Source organism: Pelophylax lessonae (assembly GCF_965119305.1).
Source record: "Pelophylax lessonae genome assembly, chromosome: 1".
NCBI classification, from domain to species: domain Eukaryota; kingdom Metazoa; phylum Chordata; class Amphibia; order Anura; family Ranidae; genus Pelophylax; species Pelophylax lessonae.
The window spans coordinates 2877651-2885416 of NC_138768.1; positions in this window are offsets into that span (position 1 = coordinate 2877651).

Sequence of the window (7766 nt, forward strand, 5' to 3'; positions counted from 1 at the left end):
ATGCAGCAATATGGCAAAACCCCGGCATTGTTTTTATAAGCCGGAAATTCTCTAACCGATAAAATCTCCCTCATTGGGCACAGTGGGGACACTCCCTCAGACCAAGTGACAGGCAAACCAATAGATCAGGCTCCTCTGATCAGCAGCAGGAGCAACAGATGCTTTTACCTAGCACCTACCTAATGTAGCACCCTATAGGTAGGTGCTGGGTAAAGGTATAGCGGGCCTTGTCTGCCTAGCAGCAGGGCTGTGATTGGTTAGTCAGGGTGTCATTGTTTCCAGGTCTGCCTGCTGAAGGGGGAGTCTCCCCACTGGCTCTGTGAGAGGCTCCTCATGGGCAGTGGAGGAAACCCAATCAGAGGTCACATCCAGGCTTGTAACTACCCCAGAAGGCAGATTATGCTGCAAAGGATTCTGGGAGTGGGTATAAGTTTGGGGGTGGCACATGACACGATGTCTTTGGCGGGAGCAGAGTCCCAGGAGGGAGAGAACGGCTGTCTGTCCTCCTGTCTGAGGAAGCGGATATCTTGGGGTGTCGCCTGAGAATCCAGAGAGTGCTGAGCTGAGGGGATCCGGTGTGCCGAGAGCCTGCGGAGAGCGAGAGAGGGATCCAGTCCCAGGAAAGCCTACACAGGTCCTGAGTACTGAGGATTGCCCCTGGGGGTCTGCCTAGAGTCAGAGGGAAAAACTCCGGAAGAGGTTCTGGGATCCAGGGTCAGCTAGCAGTAAAGGGGGGTACCTAGGCTGGGGACCCTGAAGGTTAAAGGGGGCACCTATAGTCTGGGCCCTGAATTGCACAGAGTGTGCCAGTTACAGTGACAGTCACAGAGTTCTACTATATACTACCTCAAGCTGTGCCAGGCGGGGGGAAATATTCAGTGACTTTCATAGTACATCAGTGTCAGGAGTTCTATAATTCTCAGTCTTGGATCTACTGGACTATAAGTCGGGGATTCAACACTTTCTCTGCTATACAGAGGGTTCTCAGAGTCAGTGAGCGTCTGCTGGCGTCAAGGAAGCGCCAACGGGCATTTTTCTGGATAAGAAGTCCCAATTGTGTATAGTTAAGCCTCGAGGAGTATTTCACTCATTCCCTTCTCCCATCCCCTTAAAACCAATAAAACTACAAACAAAGATGGCGGAGTTGTCGTTACTTCAGTTGTCACACCCAGGGTCACAGCTCACATGGGCTGGAATGGGTTCCGGTACTGATGGCAGACCCACATCAGGCCTGGAAACCTTGCTACACTAACTAGCAGGGTGCTACAAATATATATGTATATTTATGTATATTTGATAAGGAGAACAGTCCTTCAATGATATAACTGACTGAGAGGAGTGGCAGCTCTCTCGTGACGTGCCTGCATGAAGGCGAGGGACACAGGCTGCATGACGGCGAGGGACACAGGCTGCATGACGGCGGGGGGACACAGGCTGCATGACGGCAGGGAGGACACAGGATGCATGACGGCGAGGGACACAGGCTGCATGACGGCGGGGGGACACAGGCTGCATGACGGCGGGGGGACACAGGCTGCATGACGGCGGGGACACAGGCTGCATGACGGCGGGGGGACACAGGCTGCATGGCGGCGAGGACACAGGATGCATGACGGCGGGGGGACACAGGCTGCATGACGGCGGGGGGACACAGGCTGCATGACGGCGGGGGGACACAGGCTGCATGACGGCAGGGAGGACACAGGATGCATGACGGCGAGGGACACAGGCTGCATGACGGCAGGGAGGACACAGGATGCATGACGGCGAGGGACACAGGCTGCATGACGGCGGGGGGACACAGGCTGCATGACGGCGGGGGGACACAGGCTGCATGACGGCGGGGGACACAGGCTGCATGACAGCGGGGGACACAGGCTGCATGACAGCGGGGGGACACAGGCTACATGAAGGCGAGGGACACAGGCTGCATGACAGCAGGGACACAGGCTGCATGACGGCGGGGGGACACAGGCTGCATGACGGCGGGGGGACACAGGCTGCATGACAGCAGGGAGGACACAGGATGCATGACGGCGAGGGACACAGGCTGCATGACGGCGGAGGGACACAGGCTGCATGACGGCGGGGGGACACAGGCTGCATGACGGCAGGGAGGACACAGGATGCATGACGGCGAGGGACACAGGCTGCATGACGGCGGGGGGACACAGGCTGCATGACGGCGGGGGGACACAGGCTGCATGACGGCGGGGGGACACAGGCTGCATGATGGCGGGGACACAGGCTGCATGACGGCGGGGGGACACAGGCTGCATGGCAGCGAGGACACAGGATGCATGACGGCGGGGGGACACAGGCTGCATGACGGCGGAGGGACACAGGCTGCATGACGGCGGGGGGACACAGGATGCATGACGGCAGGGAGGACACAGGATGCATGACGGCGAGGGACACAGGCTGCATGACGGCAGGGAGGACACAGGATGCATGACGGCGAGGGACACAGGCTGCATGACGGCGGGGGGACACAGGCTGCATGACGGCGGGGGGACACAGGCTGCATGACGGCGGGAGGACACAGGCTGCATGACAGCGGGGGACACAGGCTGCATGACAGCGGGGGGACACAGGCTACATGAAGGCGAGGGACACAGGCTGCATGACAGCAGGGACACAGGCAGCATGACGGCTGGGGGACACAGGCTGGATGATGGTGGGTGACACAGGCTGCATGACAGAGGGACACAGGCTGCATGACAGAGGGACACAGGCTGCAGGACAGAGGGACACAGGCTGCATGACAGAGGGACACAGGCTGGATTATGAGGGACATCCTGATGTGGCACAGATGAGGCACAAATGAGCACTGATGAGGCATGGATGGGCATGAATGAGGCAGGGATGGGCATGGATGAGGCAGGGGTGGTGCTGATCAGTGTGTACAGCGTGTGAGGAGACAGCTGAACCGGACATGCTCCCGGGTCCAGGGTCGGTTCTCCCCCGCCACTTCCAGCTAGGGACCCCAAATTTTTCAGGGAGGTCACCCGCCCCCTAGTCGACGTAAAACGCAGAGCTCGAACCTCCGGTCACCCCGGGGTCCAGAGTTATGGCGAGTGTCCCAAAACTTTTGAACACCTGGACTTTGACTTTTGTTTGGACCCAGAGAGACAGAGCCAGCGGGTGCCTCGAGGCACAGCCTCCTGGGTGACTTCCAGAACGTTGATCTCGGATCCTGTAGGGTCCACAGACCCCAGGTTTTCACCAGGCCTAGAGGGGTTCCTGAACCCCTAGCCCACCGAGTTTGGGGTCCCTGCCACCTACAGTTCCGGAGATATCGACCTGTAAATACCACAAGTTCCATCCGCCCAGGCTGCGGGAAGCCGCAGCTAAATCGCGGCATACCGCTCGCTGCGTCCCCGGGACAGGATTGCCGGCTTTTGGAGGCCGCCGTGTCAAGGTGACCCAATTTGCAGGGCTCCTTCGGGCGGCCGCTGCTCCCAGCCCTTAGCTCCCAGAGACCCCAGACTTTCACCAGATCTAGAGGGGTTCCTGATGGCATGACAAACGATCGCTCCGTCATTGGATGGAGCGATCATGTGGTAAAGGACTGCTGTCATTGGCCATTTACCACAATCCCCGGGAAGTGCGATTCTGGGAGGATATCACTTTACGCCCTCCCAGAATAAGCCGACTGCACTGTAGCTGTCATTGGGCTATGCCCCGGTCGGCAAGTAGGTAATCCCTATAGTCTTAGCTATCCAGTAGAATCCGTGAAGTGGGACTTTGCATTACCTATGTTCCGCAGTATTTGGCCAAAGTCGATCACCATGCCAGTCCCTGTGAAAATTAGGCATTGCCACCAAAAATATTGTGTGGCTACTGGAGGTCCTCTAGTATAAGTATGCCAAGTATGGTGCCCTGAACCCCCGTGGTTTGGGCCCTACAATTATAGAAGCTTGGCCTGCTATGTTAATCTATGGCAGGGTTGTAGTCTCTGAAATTTGAGGGGCTACAGCTTGGACACCAAATGAGTCTGGGGGGGGGGGGGGCATATTTGGCACAGAGCCCTTCCTTTACCACCCCAAACATTTTGTGGTTGGTAGTCCAAGATTTTATGGTCAACTTTTTCTAGGGCCCCTTGAGAGTATGAGGTCTCTGGGCCGTATGGGGCAGCAGGGAGTGCTGGATACCGCAGGAATCCCTTGACTTGAGCTATTCAATGGTACCTGCAGAGCCGGTGTCCTGCAGTGGTCGGGCAAATTCCACCCCCATGCAGGCACCCATGAAAATTAAGCATTGGCCCCCAAAAATTTTCATGGCCCATTAGGGTCCTCTAGTATTCCTGTACCAAGTTTGGACCGGCTCCCTGATTGGCCAGGAGGAGGATCCGTGTGACAATAGTGAATTTTCATTCGCTATTGTCACCGAATGGGCGGGTCGGGCGCACTGCTCCGCTCCCCGGCTGCCACGTCTGCGGCTGCGCGGTCCGGGCGCGGGACATTCAATTGTCCTGCGCGTCCTGTGTCCCCCCCCCCCCCCTCGCCGTCATGCAGGCACGTCACAAAAGAACTGCCACTCCTCTCAGTCAGTTATATCAATGGAGGGCTGTTCCCCTGATCAAATATAAATGAATATATATATATATATATTATTATTCCATTTATATTACTAATATATATGTATATATAGTTCTCCTGATCATCTATATACAAAGTATATATATATATATATATATATGTACATATCGTTTTTTATTTATTTATTTAATCCTTCCATTTAGACTAATATATATATATTTAATCAGAACAGCCCTCCATTTTTTTAAATTATTCCATATATATATATATTAGTCTAAATGGAAGGATTAAATAAATAAATAAATAAAAAACGATATGTACATATATATATATATATATATATATACTTTGTATATAGATGATCAGGAGAACTATATATACATATATATTAGTAATATAAATGGAATAATAAAAAAATATATATTTAATCAGGAGAACAGCCGTCCATTGCTATGACTGTATATTGAGGGATTGCACACTGCTGTCATCATTAGGAGCCGCTTTAAGATTTTCCTGGAGATGAGATTCTTTGCTGGCTGAGCATGCGCACTGGGACGCGGCATCAGCTGATGAATGACGCGTTCGCCCCGGAAGTGACGAGGAAGGGAAAATTAACGAGGTTGTGAAATTTGATAGAACACCGGCCTCCAGTACGGAGGATGAGTTTAATCGGATCGCTGATCTCGGTGTGTTGGTGTGGAGCTCCCTCTAGTGGCCGCTCTGCACATTCCTCTCCTGTGATTTGTCCCATGTATGGCTCCCATCCTCCCATCATGCCTCTCTCTGAGGTCACAGGTGCATTGTGGGAGGTCAGACTCCATGTGGAGGAGGACATTGGATTGGTGGGTAGTCTCTCAGTGTGGAGGAGAAATCTTCCCGCACATTTCTATGGAGGGGTCACAGATTATATATAAAGTGTTCTCAGGAGTTCGGCTTCCATTTTTTATTGTATCTAAATCAGATTTTATGGTTTTTACCACATTGTTTCCTTTGGGTGGAAATGTTGCACATTATAGGGTAGTCTCACTCATAACGCTGCACTATGACTGTTTTTACTGTAATGATGTGATTGGATATAGAAGTTCAGCTGCTGAGTAGAAATTCGGTACGGCTGTGCAGACCTGCTTTATTCCTTAAAACTTTATCCTTAGCCGACAGCGTCCTGGCAACCAACGGGCACTGCGTAACCGACAGCGTCCTGGCAACCAACGGGCACTGCGTAACCAATAGCGTCCTGGCAACCAACGGGCACTGCGTAACCAATAGCGTCCTGGCAACCAACGGGCACTGCGTAACCAATAGCGTCCTGGCAACCAACGGGCACTGCGTAACCAATAGCGTCCTGGCAACCAACGGGCACTGCGTAACCAATAGCGTCCTGGCAACCAACGGGCACTGCGTAACCAACAGGTTCCTGGCAACCAGCGGGCACTGTGTAACCAATAGCGTCCTGGCAGAAAACGGGCACTGCGTATCTGACAGCCAGCGGGCACTACATAACCAACAGCATCCTGGCAACCAGTGGGCACTGCGTAGCCTTTAGCGTCCTGGCAGAAAACGGGCAATGCGTAACTGACAGCGTCCTGTCTACCAGCAGGCACTGCGTAACCGACAGCGTCCTGGCAACCAGCGGGCACCGCATAGCTAACAGCGTCCTGGCAACCAGCGGGCACAGCGTAGCTTACAGTGTCCTGGCAACCAGCGGGCACTGCGTAACCAATAGGGTCCTGGCAGAAAACGGGCACTGCGTATCTGACAGCCAGTGGGCACTGGGTAACCGACAGCGTCCTGGCAGCCAGTGGGCACTGCGTAGCTTACAGCGTCCTGGCAACCAGCAGGCACTGCAAAATTGACAGCCAGCGGGCACTGCGTAACCAATAGGGTCCTGGCAGAAAACAGGCACTGCGTAACCAACAGCATCCTGGCAACCAGCAGGCACTGCGTAACCGACAGCGTCCTGGCAACCAGCGGGCACCACGTAGCTTACAGTGTCCTGGCATCCAGCGGCACTGTGTACCTTGCCTCGTCCTATGATGGAGCGCAGCTGACAGCATTCTTGGCAACCAGCAGGCACCACGTAGCTGACGGCTTCCTGGCAATCGTTGGCACTGTGTACCTTGCCGCATCCTAGCAGACGGTGATGCAGCACAGCTGACCTCATCCTTGGAAATCGGTGCACCGTGTACCTTACAGCATCCTTGCAAACCGTGATGCAGCGCAGCTGTCAGTTTCCCAGCAGCCGGTTCAGTTTTGGTCTCTAATCCTCAGGAAAGCCGGGGTGTGGGGGAAGGAAGGCACCAAGTTTCAGTTTTTTTTATTGTGCACCATTACAACCTTCTAGCTGCCAGCGTCCTGATGACCAATGGCATCATCAGTTGATGAGGAGGATGTCAGTCGCCTGCAGAGCATCCTTGTTTGACCCTCCCTTGCCCCTCTCTATCGGCGTTGGGGGGTCACATTAGCTGAGCCAGGGCTGTCTTTAACACGGGGCAAAAGGGGCAGCTGCCCTGGGCCCAGTCATTGTTGTGGGGCCCAAAGCAGCTGCCCCTTGAGCCCGCACTGCCTGCAAATAGTTGATAAGGGAATTCTGGAGGGCCAAAGAAAATGTTTGCCCAGGGTCCAATCAATATTAAAGATGGCCCTGAGCTGAGCGATCGGAGGAGAATCCATTTGCAAAAGTGTATTTGCTTTGGAAGAATAAATCGCCTCTAATGTTGGGGGTCCTGCTTGGACTTGTGGGTGTTGATTATGTAAAACTATTAGAAGAGATTTTACATTTTAGAATGGGGCGCCCCAAGACTGTCCATCATTTTTAAAGGGTCCCTTGACTGAGAGAAGTTTGAGAAACGCTCCTCTAGACCGTGTCTGTGGCACAGTTTGTGGGTTGCAGGGAATGTCTTCTGTGACCGTATCGTACCCCATAACAATGGAGCGAGGTGCCTGCTCAGATCCACATGGAAGCCATGAATAAAGGGGTGTGGCTGCACATTAACGCTGAAGATACAGAATTAACCCTCTACATGCCACTATACTAATTTAATCTTTCTAGAAAACATTTGCTACGCATGTTCAAGCTGGCCAACTGCATCAGTGGTCCCTCTCTGGCCAGTCCCTACTCCTACTTTGCCAAAGCACTTGCTTATCGCATCCTTTAATGGACATATAAAGCCAGCGTAGGCCAGAGGGGCAGAGCTGGGGGGACAGATCCAGATTTAATTCTGACAA